Raw genomic sequence first — 17,969 nt, forward strand, 5'->3', positions numbered from 1 at the left:
CTCTGGGTTTGTATGGGCGGGCAAAACCCCACGAGTAATGAATGTGCTGTTAGAGCAGAGCCGGTGGGGGGAGTGGGGGGGAGGTGGGGGGGGGTGGCCCTCCCGAATTTTAAGAACTATTATTGGGCGGCAAACATAGCTATGATCAGGAAGTGGGTCGTGGGGGTGGGGTTGGTGTGGAAGCGGGTGGAGGCGACATCATGTAAGGGCACAAGCTTGGGGGCACTGGTAACGGCAGCTCTGCCATTCTCGCCAGCTCAGTACTCCACAAGCCCAGTGGTGGTGGCAGCTCTGAGGGTATGGGTCAATGGTGGTAGCATATGGGAGTGCAGGGAGTGTCGGTATGGACTCCAATGGGAGTCCAGGAGGCGAGAGAGGCATATGTTTCAGAGACAGATCTTTTTGGTGTGCAGGGATTCGGAGCCCCCAAAATCAGGGGTGTGGGTTAGTGGCTTGGCAGGGTTTCTCAGGCTTGAGTAAATCAAGTTCGCCGTGAGGATTGACGGTGGCGTTCGTCTGGAGGTGGCAGCCGTTTATCGACATCTTCGGGGAAAATGAAACTGTTGGCAGATACAATGAGGAAGGGGGGTTAGGGAATGAGGGGGGTAGGGGGAGGTAGTTTAGTTTAGGCAAGATCAACGAGTGGAGGAGGAAGGACTGGGGAACTGTTTGTGTAAGCCATGTCGGCTGGGTTTGGGTGTTGGTTGGGGGGTGATGATTTACTGTGTTATTTTTGCATTCAAAATTGTTGTTAAATCACAAATGGCTTAATAAAATTAGCAAATATAATTGGGTGAAGGCCACTTTCAATAGAGAATGGATCTGGCCGAGGTCAATTGGAATAAAAGAATGACAGGCAGAACTGTAATAATGGGCCTTTTCAGAGGAGATATTTTGGGTACAGTTGAAGAACATTTGCATTAGGGGAACAGGTAGGACAAAGCCAGGCTTCCCTGGATGACGAATGCGGTAGAGAGTAAGATGAAGCAGAAAAAAGGTATGGATGACTGACATCAGGTTGATAATAATGTGTGAACCAAGATAACTATTGAAAGATCAATGGGAAAGTGAAAAAAATAAGAGCAGCAAAGAGAGTATAAAAAGAGACTACCAACCACCAAAAAAGGGATTATATAGGGATAAATTGTAATAGTAAAAGAAGGCATGGACTGATAGGACCAAAAAGAAAATAAGAATGGAGGCAAGAGCAAGACTGAGGCACTAAATAAGTACACTGCATCTGTCTTTACCAAGGAAGAGGATGCTGGCAAAGTTGTGCTGAAAGAGGAGGAAGGTTAAAAATTGCTAAAGAGGAGGTATTGGATAGGCTGGCTGTTGTTAAAGTAAATAAATTAAATACATCCAAGGATACTAATGGATGTAAAGATGGAAATTGCAGAGGCACTGGCCATAATCTTCCAATCTTCCTTCGATAAAGGGTCGGGCCAGAGGACTGGAGAATTGTAAATGTTCAAAAAAATGGGGCGAAATTCTCCGGTATCGGCACGATGTCCGCCGACCGGCACCCAAAACGGCGCAAATCAGTCGGGCATCGCGCCGCCCCAAAGTGCGTAATCCTCCGCATCTTGGGGGGCTGAGCCCCAACCTTAAGGGGCTAGGCCCGCGCCGGTCTAATTTCCGCCCCGCCAGCAGGCGGAAAAGGCCTTTGGTGCCCCGCCAGCTGGCGCGGAAATGACATCTCCAGACGGCGCACGCGCGGGAGCGTCAGCGGCCGCTCACGGCATCCCCGCGCATGCGCTGTGGAGGGAGTCTCTTCCGCCTCTGCCACGGTGGAGACCGTGGCGAAGGCGGAAGGAAAAGAGTGCCCCCACGGCACAGGCCCTCCCACGGATCGGTGGGCCCCGATCGCGGGCCAGACCACCGTGGGGGCACCCCCCGGGGCCAGATCACCCCGCGCCCCCCCCCCGGGACCCCGGAGCCCGCCCGCGCCGCCTTGTCCCGCCGGTAAGGTAGGTGGTTTAATCTACGCCGGCGGGGCAGGCATTCTAGCAGCGGTACTTCGGCCCATCCGGGCTGGAGAATCGCAGGGGGGGGGGACCCCGCCAACCGGCGCGGCGCGATTCCCGCCCCCGCCGAATATCCGGTGCCGGAGAATTCGGCAACTGGCGGGGGCGGGATTCACGCCAGCCCCCGGCGATTCTCCGACCGGGCGGGGGGGTCGGAGAATCTCGCCCATGGTGTCAGGATAAACCCAGCAACTACAAGTCAGTTAGTTTAACCTTAGTGATAGGACACCTTTAGGAACGATAATCGGGTTAACAAATTCGGTTGAGTTTTTTTGTTGAGGTACCGGTGAAGGCTTATACAGGTAATACAGTTGATGTGGTGTACATGAGCTTCCAAAAAACATTTGATAAAATGTCACATAGCAGTCATCTGAGCAGAATTGAAGCCCATGAAGTAAAAGAGATGGGACAGTGGCAGCATTGATACAAAGTTATTGATGTGACAGGAAACAGAGACTAGCAATGAATGGTTGTTTTTCAGACTGGAGGAAGGCATATTGTGGTTTCCCAGGGTTGGTAATAGGACCACTGAGTTTTTTGATGTATAAGAATGACCTAGTCCTGGTTTCGAACAATTAATTTTCAAAATTTGTAGGTAAGATACATCTTGGAAGTATTGTAAACTGTGAGGAAATAGTAATAGATTTCAAGACTGACAGCACGATAGCACAATGGTTAGCACTGTTGCTTCACAGCACCAGGGTCCCAGGTTCGATTCCCAGCTTGGGTCACTATCTGTGCGGAGTCTGCACATTCTCCCCGTGTCTGCGTGGGTTTCCTCAGGGTGCTCCAGTTTCCTCCCACAAGTCCCGAAAGACGTGCTTGTTAGGTGAATTGGACATTCTGAATTCTCCCTTAGTGTACCCGAGCAGGCGCCGGAGTGTTAATGTAGGGGCTTTTCAGCGGAACTTCATTGCAGTGTTAATGTAAGCCTACTTTTGACAATAAAGATTATTATTAAGAGGCCAGAGGCAGACTGGTGGAATGCGCAGAAACTTGGTAGGTGAAATTTAATGCAGAGAAGTGCAAAGTGATAAATTTTGCTCTGGAAAATGAGGAGAGGCAAAATTAAATAAAGTTTGCAACGATAAAGGAGGCACAGGAGCAGAGTGACCTGGGGCCATTTGTACACAAATCACAGTAGGTGAGAGGGCAGGTTGAGAAAGTGGTCCATAAAACATGAAGAATTATGGATTTCCTAAATAGGGGTGTAGGCCGGGATTCTCCGACCCCCCGCTGGGCCGGAGAATCGCCCTGGGGCGGCATGAATCCCGCCCCGCCCCCTGACGCCAGCTGCATAATTCTCCGGCGCCGTTTTTTTTTGGCAGGGGCGGGAATTGCGCCGTGCCGGTCGAGGACCATTGGCAGCGCCGTCGCCCTGGCGATTCTCTGCTCCGCGATGGGCCGAGCAGCCGCCCGTTTTTGGCCAGTCCTGCCGGCGCAAATTACATAAGGTTCTTAGCGGCGGGACCTGGCTCTGCGGGCGGCCTACGGAGTCCTCGGGGGGGGGGCGGGGATCTGCCCCTAGGGCGGCCCCCACAGTGGCCTGGCCTGCGATCGGGGCCCACCGATCTGCAGGCAGGCCTGTGCCGTGCGAACACTCTTTCCCTCCGCGCCGACTGCTGTAAAGCTCCGCCATGGCCGGCGCAGAGAAGAAACCCCCTGCGCAAGCACAGGGATCACGCCAGCGGTTCTGGGAATACGCTGGCGCTCCTGCGCATGCACCAACTCGCGTCGGCCGGCGGAGGCCCTTCGGCGCCGGTTGGCGTGGCGCCAACCACTCCAGAGCCGACCTAGCCCCTGAAGATGTGGAGGATTCTGCACCTTCCGGGCGGTCCGACGCAGGAGTGGTTCACGCCACTCTTTGGCGCCGGTACAGCCCACCTGCCAGATACCAGAGAATCCCGCCCCAAAACCAGCGAGATTATGGTAAACCTTCATATATGATCTAGCTTCAACCTGAGTATTGTATCCTTCTCGAGGGCAGTTAGGGACGGGCAATAAATGATGGCCTAGCCAGCGATGCCCACATCCCATAAATGAATTTTTAAAAATTCTGTGTACCAGACTTTAGGGATGGTGTGAAGGTTCTGGTGAGGGCGAAGAAGAGATTTATGAGTGTGGTTCACGGGATGAGAGATTTCAGTTATGTGGATGGATGAGGAAAACTGCGGCTGTCCTCCTCAAAGAGAAGTGTTGAAAATCATGTGGGGTATGGAAGGAGCAGATAAGGGGAAACTGCTTTCTTTGGCAGAAGAACTAAGAACTGAAGGACACCGATCTAAGGTGATTCGAAAAAGAGTAAGAGGCAACACAAGGAAAAAGAAATGTATGCAGCAAGTGGTTAAGAGCGCAAATGCACTACTTTGAGAATGAGCTAGAATATGATTCAATTGGAGCTTTCAAAATTTAAAACATTTGCAGGACTTTGAGGAGAAGGCAGGCAGTAGGACTGGCTGAGTTACTTTTGCAGAGAGCCAGCATGGACATGACGGACTGAATGGCCTCTGTGATAGCATGCCCCATTAAGGGGGCGGGTTCTCGAAGGGTCATGCGACCCGTTTGACCAATCAGGTTGGAGCGCGCGAATCCTGGGCTGAGTGCGTGGTTTCCTAGTCAGTCTTGAAACTGAAGTTGAAGTCATCAGCAGCATCATTATCATTTTCTGCACATTGTTATTCTGTTAATAAATAGCTCTTTAGTTACTCTGCTTGGTGGTCACAACTCCTTCCAAGATATTACCGCCTCCTTCTGTACTATAGCCATTATGATATTCATGTAATTATTCTGTAGCCTCAGCAGCAAATCTTGATAAGGTTAGCAACAATGAGAGGTGCATTTGATCTCTAATGTTCAGCACTTTGCTTTGAAAATGGACTGGAGGGAAATTTCCCCTTGTATTGGAGAAAATTGTGTCCCAAGACTCGAAAAAGTAATAAAGGAAACATTACCAGACTAGTTTCAGTGCTTCCATATGTTTCATATCAAATCTCCTGATAGCCAAAAAAATATCTTTGCTTCAATCTCAAATTATGGTTATTTATTCTGTTTAGATCTAAAATCAAGTAATGCAAGATCCCCAACTGTGCCCTTCCAATAACAAGGCCTGAAACAGGAACACATAATCATACAGAATTAAATATATTATGTGACTAGAAACAATTATTGATAAGCTATTTTCATTTTAATTGCTCTTCCTTTGATGCTGAGGGTGGAAAGTCCATAATAAATGTTCAGAGTGTTTTTAGCAATAGGTCATGCTTCATAATCAACTATAATTCTTCAAGAAACCAACTAAATTATGTGAGCTTTTCTCAGATTTTGCAGAAGGCTCTAACTTCCGCTTCATTCGGGAAGGCCAGGGAGGAATAAAATGTTGGCTTCAAAAAAGCTCCGTTGGGGGAAATGATGGGGGAACTGAACCAACGTCCCTCTTATCCACATTCTTCGTAAACAATGCAGGGAAGGATACTTCCAAAAGCATCATTACATTTTGGGAAATATGCCAGATTATGAGGCTAGATTATCATTTAAAGGGAAAGATATATAATTGAAAGAAAATTAGATTAATTCAAGGTTACACAAAGGAATATCAGAAGTATTATAATGTCTGTAAATATAAGCTTGCGCACATTTCAACAGGAAATATGGGATATTATTAGCAGAATGTGAAAGAAAAGAGATACAATGGGTCACATTATGGAGCGGTGGGGTGCTGGGGGAAGGACAGATGGCCCGCTCCCTCTGGAATCCATGTTGGTATGAAGCTGACCAGCTCCACACTGACCAGACCCTCAGCAATAAAGGACTGTGGGGCTCATTAACAAGAGTCAAGTGGGACTTCTGCCTCTCATTGTGGTGGAAATCCCGCCCTCTTGAGTTGCTGGTCTATCGGATTGGCCGACCGCTCCATCGGTCCTGGCAGGGCTAGGAAGGCCTCAGTGGTAGCTTCTGGGACTGCAGCTGAAGGGAGGAGCCCAAGGCCTCAGACCCCATGGGTGCCTAGCATGTTTCAGAACATTAGGGAGAAAGGTAGAGGCGCTGGGCGGGGGTGGGGAGTGGGTTTAATTGAGGGAGCATGTACCCAGCCACCCCTCATATCCTGATGGTGAGCAAGGGGGTAGGCAGAAAGGTGGTGGGATTTTACGTGCCCCCACCCCCCCTCCTCCCAAGGGAAACATGCTTGCCAGGGGCAAGTAAAATTCAGCCCAAAATTATTATTGGGAATTTATTGAAATAATTGAATCAATGAGGCTCTGTTAGCAACAAGGCTAAAACAGCATTCAAATTTACCTTGAGGTTATTTGATCATAATTTGGTGCATCATATTTGGTCAGGGGTTGAAGCCGCTTTTATGTTGTCGCTTGTGAGGTTTTGCATTGCCAATTACTGAAATGAGAGTGTCGTTCAGCTATTGGAATATTAATGTAAATCTGATATGTTTCTATGACTGGTTCAAATTTTCTGCTGAGACTACAGATTCATTTAATGTATATCATAATAATATCATAGACTTGTAGAATGGCTATAACACAGAAGAAAGTCAGTCAGCCTGTTGTGTTCATGCCAGCTACCTGTAAGGCAGCTCAGCCAGTCACACTTACCGACCTTTTCCCTGCACTCCTGCCAGCTCTTTCTCTTTCCCGAAGGCCATGGTTGAATCTGTCGCCACCACATCACCAATATCAGCAAAAGCAGTTAATGCTACTTTGATGTGCGAATACTCCACATAGAATGAGGAAATTCCAGGAGTGTGAAAAGTGTCCTCAATGAGCAATTTAATTGGCCTAATTGATTATCCGATGCTGCGGAGCTGGTAGCTGTCAGCAGCCCACCCAGCCTCAGTGAAAAGAGCCGGAGGCAGGACCATGGTGGCACTGGCATGTCAGCTGGAAGCAGGAAATTGCAGACCCACTCCCTCTACTCCCATCTTCACATTCCATCAAAGCTTCAGCGCCTCAAGATGTTTGCTGGCAAAGTGCCTCTCTAACGAATGTCAATTGGTCAAAAATGTATGACGTTTCCTGTTGTTCCAAATGTTTTGAATATGTTTGTTCATTTCACACTGGTCTTCATCCAGAGAAATGTTTAGAAATCATAGTTTGTCGAGAGAGAACAATAGGAAGTTCCTGTATTTCTAATTCCCTGGAATAATTTCAAAAGGATTATGTCAGTGATTATCATTCAAAAGGGGTGGAATTCAGATGCTTGACTACTCCAGCCATCGCTCCTTGACATTCAATTGCATTACTATCACTGAATTCCCCACTGTCAACATCCTGGGAGTTGCCATTGACCAGAATTTGAATTGGATACACCATACAAACACTGTGGCTACAAGAGCAGGTCAGAAGTTTGGAAATGAAATGAAAATCGCTTACTGTCACAAGTAGGCTTCAAATGAAGTTACTGTGAAAAGCCCCTCGTCGCCGCATTCCGGCGCCTGTTCAGGGAGGCTGGTACGGGAATTGAACCGTGCTGCTGGCCTGCCTTGGTCTGCTTTAAAAGCCAGCTCTTTAGCCCTGTGCAAAACCAGCCCACTGTGGGTGTACCTACACCACATGGACTGCAGCAGTTCAAGAAGGCAGCTCAGCACCACCTTCCCAAGGGGAAGTAGGGATGGGAAATAAATGTGGCCTAGCCAGTGATGGCCACAGCCCAAGAGTGAATAGACTAAAAATTGGGAGATTCATGGATAACATTGATCAACAATTGCAGACATTAAATGAGAGCAAAGACGGCCTCTCGTCAACTCCAAAGAAAGGAACCCGAGTGCCCTTATGTTTGATAACACCTAGCCGTACCGTACTCATCCTGATCCAATCCTGTTTGTGAATGCGTGGGCATTTATGGTGTGGTGTGAGGGTGAGGTGTATTCAGCTACCTGTGATCCTTCAGGATGTGTTTCAGCTACAATGGAGGATCTGGCAATGGAATGCCTAGAATATGGACAGCCCAAGAGCTTCACAACAACGCCTTAGCTTGGCAATGGAAGGTGATCATTGCAGGGAAAGGTGCAATCATATCGCTCATCTATTTTTCCACAGACACAAGGAACAGTGCAGAGTGGAGGCAGTGGGCAATGTTACCTTTTTCTTGCCATTGATGTAACTGAGGAGGAACAGAAGGGCCTGTCACCATCAAACAGGGCATTAGGCAGACCCTCACTCTGAGGAATATGGGTCCCATGAAAGTAGGGCACCATGAAGACCAAAAGCCCGAGGTGGAGAGACCAATTCCACAGAGGTATTTGTCATAACCCAAAGTGTACCTCTCAGACTTGGAGATGAGCGAGAGAATGTGCAGCAGATGCCTTTGCTTGTAAAGGAATGTGGTAGCTTCCATCTGTCAGTCACATTTCTCAGGGGGATTTGTTGCTGCAAGGACTGGGGACGCCATCCATTGCCAGTGGCTCTGAGGGTTACCACTATACTTAACATTCTTTGCAAGTGGCTTGTTCCTGGGTTCCACTGGGAACCTCTGCGGAATATGACAATCCTCCACTCTTAAATGCAGAAGGAAGGTCACCGATGCCCTTTTCAATAAGGCACACAATTATGTCCAGCTTTCCCTGGATCTAAACTAGCCAGGCTGCCAGAGCTTTGGGAGTTGCAGTATTCTCTGCCTTTCCCCTGTAGCTATCTGGGATGGCCACTTCCCGATTAAAAAATGGACACTTTGCAAAGATTGCAGGGAAAATGGACAATACTGAGAAAACAAGCAGGTTCAGGGTTTGTCTGCATAGTGGAGCTGCAGCTCCCAGACAAGACCAAAACTGTAGGCCCATTAGCATACTAATGGCCCATCTCCGGAAACAAAAGAGTAACATTCGAGTAACCGATACTAAGGCAGACACCCCGGCGCCAGAGGAGACCGAAACAAAGCAGGCCAACGGCCACCTAGGACACGCCCAGCCATCAGGGCACCCACACCTTTTATTGGACGGGATCAATATGAATGATCAAGAAACGGCCCAATTGATTGGGGCCAAGTTCAAGGCCCACCCAAAAGAACGCGAAGCCCCATTGAGTATAAGAAGGAACCCCCAAGAGAGAATCGTTCTCTTGGACCCGGCTCTCACCGAGGAGAGACCTGTCCACCAGCTGCACTAGAAGCAAGTGAGTCCAAGGTCAATGCACGCTACCAGACAGACGACCTTAGCTGTTCCCCATACCAGTTCGACCCCAGCAGCCTCAGAACCGAGCAACGTTGTTCCTCTGACTGAGTGGGCGCCCAAAGCTAAGTATAGGCTTTAGCAGTAGTGATAGTTTAGTCTGTAGAGTTTCGTGCATGAGTATATTTAATTGTGTGTGTAAATAAATAAGCATTGACTTTGAACTAACTAACTGGTGTATCGAGTCTTTGATCAGTATTCGGTTTGAACCTTGTGGCGGTATCGAAAGATACCTGGCGACTCTAGAGCTAACGTAATTAGAATTAAGGAAGGCAAGCATATTGACCGCCATATTCAGAGACAACCAAAGAGAGCAACACCCCAGGTGCAGGGTGCCATCAACTGAATAAGAGCTCCCTGGCAGTAGCCACTCAGACATATCAACAGAAAAAGCTTCCACTCGCTTAACGTGGTAGCTGAACTGCGATCACTGAAAACTGATTATGCAGGTTTGTGCAAGCTACCTTGCGAGCTCGCATGTCTTTTAAATTTTGAGTCACTTGCAGGTACCACAGACCTTTGCTGGCTCTCAGCACATTCAGGGTTGACTCAACAATGATAAAGTTTACCCACAAAGGACATGGGGCTGGATTCTCCGAAGCCCGACACCGATATCGTGATCGGCGATCGGGCAGAGAATGGGTTCCGATGCAGGAATCGGGATTGGTGCCGGTTTGATGCCAGTCCGCCATGCTCCGCACCCTTCATCATGATGCAATCTGCGCGCCGTTTCAACGGCGTTACCGCATCATCGGCTAGCCCACCCATGATGCTCCATCCCGATGGACTGAGTTCCCGACAGCGCGGGCCACGTGTGGTCCCAGCGGTCAGGAACCCAGCGTGCCGGCTGCAGACAGTGTCCAGTGCCACCACACTCGACCAGGAGTTCGCCGGGGGGGGCTTCTGCTAGGGCTGGGGGGACTGTGAGGGGTGGCCAAGGGGTGGGCTGTGGGGTCGCGGTTGGCGGGTTAGAGTTCGCGACCGGTCGTCAACCCTGCGCATACGCGGCCCGGGACCCAGCCATTCTCCGGCCATTTTCGGTGCAATCCGCAGGAGTTTCACGTGGTGCCGGTGCTAGCCCTTTACCGGTACTAGAATCGATGAGGGGTTTGCATCGATTTTCCTGTCGTGAACCCCCCACAGATTCCCCGTTCACGCCGACACCTAGCCTTAGAGATGAAGAATCCAGCCCAAGGTTCATGTCGCCCATTCAGCTGAAGTTCAATGTGGTTCATTTGGCAACACACTCCTTGATTGAGGAAGCCACTGGCACATTGATGAGGTTTTTCAGATGTCTTGACAGGTTAGGCACTCCATAGAGAGTGTCGTCTTTTACTGCACCCTACATGATCTGGTGCTCCAAAGGGGGATGAGTTGCCACATGTAGGAAAGTAGGAGCTGCATGTAGATACATAGAACATACAGTGCAGAAGGAGGCCATTCAGCCCATCGAGTCTGCACTGACCCACTTAAGCCCTCACTTCCACCCTATCCCCGTAACCTAATAACCCCTCCTAACTTTTTTTGGTCACTAAGGGCAATTTATCATGGCCAATCCACCTAACCTGCATATCTTTCGACTGTGGGAGGAAACCGGAGCACCCGGAGGAAACCCAAGCAGACACGAGGAGAACGTGCAGACTCCGCACAGACAGTGACCCAGCAGGGAATCGAACCTGGGACCCTGGCGCTGTGAAGCCACAGTGCTAATCATTTGTGCTACCGTGCTGCCATGTCTCTTCCAATGAGGACGGTGTAAGGAATGACATTGAAGAGAGTGAGAATGAAAGTGCCCCAAAGCAAGAGGTCATTGCAAGGGCAAGACACAGCCCAAGAGACCCTTCTAATGACAAGATTCCAGGGTGATGAGAAAGATAGCTCATGTGAGCCGAGTTCACCTGTCCCTTTGACGCTGGGTAGACATTAACATTGTCTTTGTTATCAATAAGGACATCAGTCTCAGAATGAGTAGTCACAATCTTGAGTTACAAAGGCCTCATATTTGGAAGGCGAATCAGTCTATGGAACATGTGGACATTCTGTCATGGGATAAGAACTCAACCAGCACTTTCACTGAAGCAAATAGACATGACGCTGTCCTTTCATTGACCACACCAATATGCCTGTGACAGCCTTCATATGGCAAGAACAGCAGTGAAAATATCATTGTGCTCATGGCTGTATGTCTGGAGCATTACAAGGCACCTCATGGAGGACAATTATCAATCATTTGTTAACGCGTTGCCCTATGAGGACAGATTTAATTCCAGACAGCAGTATCTCTCCAAAGACCATCTTCCATTCAAGAGTTATGTTCAAGCCTCATTCTGATACGGAGTGTCCAGGATGAGTTCACTCATCCAAGCGCTGTGATCTGTCACTCTATATCATGGATATGAACTTGCGAGTCAGGTTACCTTTGTGTGGACAGAGCAAGCTTCAGCATGACTTTTGTCCAATCACTGAGAAGCACTCATAATGCTGCCTTTGTCAGGAGCTTCACAAGCTCATGTCCAGCATTGCCAAGGCATCCAGGTATGACGCGGCCCAGTCAGTCTCCACACAGCATTTAAGGATTACTTAGTAACTTTGTTGGCACTAAAGAACGCACAGTAGATGTACTGGAGCTTCACTCTTATCCCGTTGCATGCCTCCACATTTTCATTCTAGCAGCTTGATGTATGAAAGAGGAAGCCTGAGATATTAATAATTTAATCATCTTTATTGTCACAAGTTGGCTTACATTAACACTGCAATAAAGTTACTGTGAAAAGCCCCTGTTTGCCACATTCCAGCGCCTGTTTGGGTACAAAGAACAAAGAAATGTACAGCACAGGAACAGGCCCTTCGGCCCTCCAAGCCCGTGCCGACCAGACTGCCCGACTAAACTACAATCTTCTACACTTCCTGGGTCCGTATCCTTCTATTCCCATCCTATTCATATATTTGTCAAGATGCCCCTTAAATGTCCCTATCGTCCCTGCCTCCACTACCTCCTCCGGTAGTGAGTTCCAGGCACCCACTACCCTCTGCGTAAAAAACTTGCCTCGTACATCTACTCTAAACTTTGCCCCTCTCACCTTAAACCTATGCCCCCTAGTAATTGACCCCTCTACCCTGGGGAAAAGCCTCTGACTATCCACTCTGTCTATGCCCCTCATAATTTTGTATACCTCTATCAGGTCGCCCCTCAACCTCCTTCGTTCCAGTGAGAACAAACCGAGTTTATTCAATCGCTCCTCATAGCTTATGCCCTCCATACCAGGCAACATTCTGGTAAATCTCTTCTGCACCCTCTCTAAAGCCTCCACATCCTTCTGGTAGTGTGGCGACCAGAATTGAACACTATACTCCAAGTGTGGCCTAACTAAGGTTCTATACAGCTGCAACATGACTTGCCAATTCTTATACTCAATGCCCCGGCCAATGAAGGCAAGCATGCCGTATGCCTTCTTGACTACCTTCTCCACCTGTGCAGCCCCTTTCAGTGATCTGTGGACCTGTACTCCTAGATCTCTTTGACTTTCAATACTCTTGAGGGTTCTACCATTCACTGTATATTCCCTACCTGCATTAGCCCTTCCAAAATGCATTACCTCACATTTGTCCAGGTTAAACTCCATCTGCCATCTCTCCGCCCAAGTCTCCAGACAATCTAAATCCTGCTGTATCCTCAGACAGTCCTCATCGCTATCCGCAATTCCACCAACCTTTGTGTCGTCTGCAAACTTACTAATCAGACCAGTTACATTTTCCTCCAAATCATTTATATATACTACAAAGAGCAAAGGTGCCAGCACTGATCCCTGTGGAACACCACTGGTCACAGCCCTCCAATTAGAAAAGCATCCCTCCATTGCTACCCTCTGCCTTCTATGGCCTAGCCAGTTCTGTATCCACCTTGCCAGTTCACCCCTGATCCCGTGTGACTTCACCTTTTGTACTAGTCTACCATGAGGGACCTTGTCAAAGGCCTTACTGAAGTCCATATAGACAACATCTACTGCCCTACCTGCATCAATCATCTTAGTGACCTCCTCGAAAAACTCTATCAAGTTAGTGAGACACGACCTCCCCTTCACAAAACCGTGCTGCCTCTCACTAATACGTCCATTTGCTTCCAAATGGGAGTAGATCCTGTCTCGAAGAATTCTCTCCAGTAATTTCCCTACCACTGAAGTAAGGCTCACCAGCCTGTAGTTCCCGGGATTATCCCTGCCACCCTTCTTAAACAGAGGAACAACATTGGCTATTCTCCAGTCCTCCGGGACATCCCCTGAAGACAGTGAGGATCCAAAGATTTCTGTCAAGGCCTCAGCAATTTCCTCTCCAGCCTCCTTCAGTATTCTGGGGTAGATCCCATCCGGCCCTGGGGACTTATCTACCTTAATATTTTTTAAGACACCCAACACCTCGTCTTTTTGGATCACAATGTGACCCAGGCTATCTACACCCCCTTCTCCAGACTCAACATCTACCAATTCCTTCTCTTTGGTGAATACTGATGCAAAGTATTCATTTAGTACCTCGCCCATTTCCTCTGGCTCCACACATAGATTCCCTTGCCTATCCTTCAGTGGGCCAACCCTTTCCCTGGCTACCCTCTTGCTTTTTATGTAAGTGTAAAAAGCCTTGGGATTTTCCTTAACCCTATTTGCCAATGACTTTTCGTGACCCCTTCTAGCCCTCCTGACTCCTTGCTTAAGTTCCTTCCTACTTTCCTTATATGCCACACAGGCTTTGTCTGTTCCCAGCCTTTTAGCCCTGACAAATGCCTCCTTTTTCTTTTTGACGAGGCCTACAATATCACTCGTCATCCAAGGTTCCCGAAAATTGCCGTATTTATCTTTCTTCCTCACAGGAACATGCCTGTCCTGTATTCCTTTCAACTGACACTTGAAAGCCTCCCACATGTCAGATGTTGATTTGCCCTCAAACATCCGCCCCCAATCTATGTTCTTCAGTTCCCGCCTAATATTGTTATAATTAGCCTTCCCCCAATTTAGCACATTCATCCTCGGACCACTCTTATCCTTGTCCACCAGTACTTTAAAACGTACTGAATTGTGGTCACTGTTACCGAAATGCTCCCCTACTGAAACATCTACCACCTGGCCGGGCTCATTCCCCAATACCAGGTCCAGTACCGCCCCTTCCCTAGTTGGACTGTTTACATATTGTTTTAAGAAGCCCTCCTGGATGCTCCTTACAAACTCTGCCCCGTCTAAGCCCCTGGCACTAAGTGAGTCCCAGTCAATATTGGGGAAGTTGAAGTCTCCCATCACCACAACCCTGTTGTTTTTACTCTTTTCCAAAATCTGTCTACCTATCTGCTCCTCTATCTCCCGCTGGCTGTTGGGAGGCCTGTAGTATACCCCCAACATTGTGACTGCACCCTTCTTATTCCTGATCTCTACCCATATAGCCTCACTGCCCTCTGAGGTGTCCTCTCGCTGTATAGCTGTGATACTCTCCTGAACAAGTAGCGCAACTCCGCCTCCCCTTTTACATCCCCCTCTATCCCGCCTGAAACATCTAAATCCTGGAACGTTTAGCTGCCAATCCTGCCCTTCCCTCAACCAGGTCTCTGTAATGGCAACAACATCATAGTTCCAAGTAGTAATCCAAGCTCTAAGTTCATCTGCCTTACCCGTAATGCTCCTTGCATTAAAACATATGCACTTCAGGCCACCAGACCCGCTGTGTTCAGCAACTTCTCCCCGTCTGCTCTGCCTCAGAGCCACACTGTCCCTATTCCCTAGTTCTCCCTCAATGCTCTCACCTTCTGACCTTTTGCTCCCGTGCCCACCCCCCTGCCATACTAGTTTAAACCCTCCCGTGTGACACTAGCAAATCTCGCGGCCAGGATATTTATGCCTCTCCGGTTTAGATGCAACCCGTCCATCTTATACAGGTCACACCTGCCCCGGAAGAGCTCCCAGTGGTCCAGATAACAGAAACCCTCCCTCCTACACCAGCTGTTTAGCCACGTGTTTGTCTGCTCTATCTTCCTATTTCTAGCCTCACTGGCACGTGGCACAGGGAGTAATCCCAAGATTACAACCCTCGAGGTCCTGTCTTTTAACTTTCTGCCTAGCTCCCTGAACTCCTGCTGCAGGACCTCATGCCCCTTCCTGCCTATGTCGTTAGTACCAATATGTACAACGACCTCTGCCTGTTTGCCCTCCCCCTTCAGGATTCCCTCTACCCGTTCGGAGACATCCTGGACCCTGGCACCAGGGAGGCAACATACCATCCTGGAGTCTCTTTCACGTCCACAGAAGCGCCTATCTGTGCCCCTGACAATAGAGTCCCCTATTACTATTACTCTTCTGCGCTTTGACCCTCCCTTCTGAACATCAGAGCCAGCCGTGGTGCCACTGCTCTGGCTGCTGCTGTTTTCCCCTGATAGGCTATCCCCCCCGACAGTATCCAAAGGGGTATATCTGTTCGAGAGGGGGACAACCACAGGGGATTCCTGCACTGACTGCCTGCCCTTTCTGGTGGTCACCCATTTCTCTGCCTGCACCTTGGGTGTGACCACACTTACATAACTGCGATCTATGACGCTTTCCGCCACCTGCATGCTCCTAAGTGCATCCAATTGCTGCTCCAACCGAACCATGCGGTCTGTGAGGAGCTGCAGTTGGGTGCACTTTCTGCAGATGAAGCCATCCGGGACGCTGGAAGCCTCCCGGACCTGCCACATCTCACAGTCAGAGCACAGCACCCCTCTAACTGACATTGCGTCAATTAATTAAAATTAAAATTTGTCTTTTTTTTTTTCAGAATGTCCAAATTACCTAAAAACACGTCTTTCGGGACTTGTGGGAGGAAATCGGAGCACCCGGAGGAAACCCACACAGACACAGTGAGAACGTGCAGACTCCGCACAGACAGTGACCTAAGCCTGGAATCAAATCTGGGACCCTGTAGCTGTGAAGCAACCATGCTAACCACTGTGCTACCATGCAGCCCACATGGGCGATGGCGCTGTCATGATCAGAGAAGCATCTGACAGCTAGCACAGGGACACTAGCCAGGCCTTTAAGTATAAAGCAGTAAGGGCAGCACGGTGGCCTAGTGGTTAGCACAGCTGCCTCACGGCACTGAGGTCCCAGGTTCGATCCCGGCTCTGGGTCACTGTCCATGTGGAGTTTGTACATTATCCCTGTGTCTGCATGGGTTTCGCCCCCACAATCCAAAAATGTGCAGAGTAGGTGGATTGGCCACACTAAATTGCCCCTTACTTGGAAAAAATAATTGGGTAATCTAAATTTAAAAAAAGAAAAAGTATAAAGCAGTATCCTCACATGCAATAGGCTGGCATAGTGAAGCTAGGCACAAACCATAACATTGCATATTTGGAATATAGGATTCTCTTGCAAGATCTCCATCTGATGGGGCCGGGCCATCCGGAGTCATTCCCCCAACGCCACCCAATGGAACACTTCGGAGGAGAGCTCTAAGGAGACCACCATTGACACTTCCCAACTATCAACCCTACCCTCCACCAGTGCAAAGACACACACTCAGAATACAACATTAGTGGACAGGCTTCTGGGGCACAATCTGGTGAACACCACACAGTTGCTGATGCACATCTGGTGGAGGCAGGAACATCCACGGTGGTCAGCAGCTGGAGATCTGCTGGATCCCAGGACTCAGCTGTGTCCCAGTCAGATGCCGAGCCTCTGGACAAGGTTATCCCAGAGCTGATGCAGATGCTAGGACACAGCCGGGAGATTCAGGAGGGGCTGTCAGCGACATTCCCGGGAGTGCATAACCAATTGGAGGAGTCCCAAAGGCTATTGGTGCAGGAGATGGTGCCGGCAATGCGTGGATTGAGGCCAGCACTGCTAGGGTGGCAACGGCAGAGGAAATCCTGGGGCACTAGGTCAGCATCTTGAGTGGTGGTGGCCAAGGCATGGCTCAGTCTGTGACGACCATGGCTGAAGGCCTTAATATCATGTCCCAGTCGCTGATGCAGGTGAATATTGCTAGGGCACTGCAGATCGTGGCCCAGTCACTGAGGAGCATCGCTTAGGGCTTTTTCACCATGGTGCAGACAATGGGGAGGCCCTCTGGCGCTCATCCCAAATGCCCCCTATCCCATGGAGTCGTCCAGGGCCTTACGGGCACCATCAGGGAAGAAAAAGCACTGGAGGTCAACCCAGGGCCTGCCACCAAGGAGACAATGGCAGTCTCCAGTTCTTCCGAATCCCCCTCCTGACATTGGCGCATCTCAAGGGCAGCAGGCAGAACAGGATGGCACGGCGAGGCCAGTGACACCGGGTAAGTCGACCAGGACCTTCCGGCTCCAGCCCCTCCGGAGGACGTCCGCCAGGAACATCTAAGGCCACAGGGCATGAAAAGCAGCAGGGTGCCTCCAAATCTGATGTGCATCCTGGGGACACACGTACATGTATCAGTAGACCACTTAAGATCAAGAAGATTGAGGATCACTGAGTAGACACTGGGTGGGGGTGGAGGGGTGTCGGTCATTATCTGTAGCAAGGGGGAATGGAAATGTCAAATGTTCACAATTGCAACATGTCACACCTGATATGTGAAGCCTCTGTCACATTAATCTTCACAGCGAGCCTGCTCCACCCCCACCCCCAATTGCCCTCTGGGCTCCACCCGCCCCCTGCCCCCTGGGCATAGTGGCCCAAGGTCAAATACCCTTGATGCAGACCCTGGGTGTCAGCACGCTGTCAGAAGAAAGACTGGAGTCAGACTTTGGCATAAACTGTGGAACTCCAGAA

The sequence above is a fragment of the Scyliorhinus torazame genome, chromosome 4, assembly GCF_047496885.1.
Source record: "Scyliorhinus torazame isolate Kashiwa2021f chromosome 4, sScyTor2.1, whole genome shotgun sequence".
Lineage (NCBI taxonomy): Eukaryota > Metazoa > Chordata > Chondrichthyes > Carcharhiniformes > Scyliorhinidae > Scyliorhinus > Scyliorhinus torazame.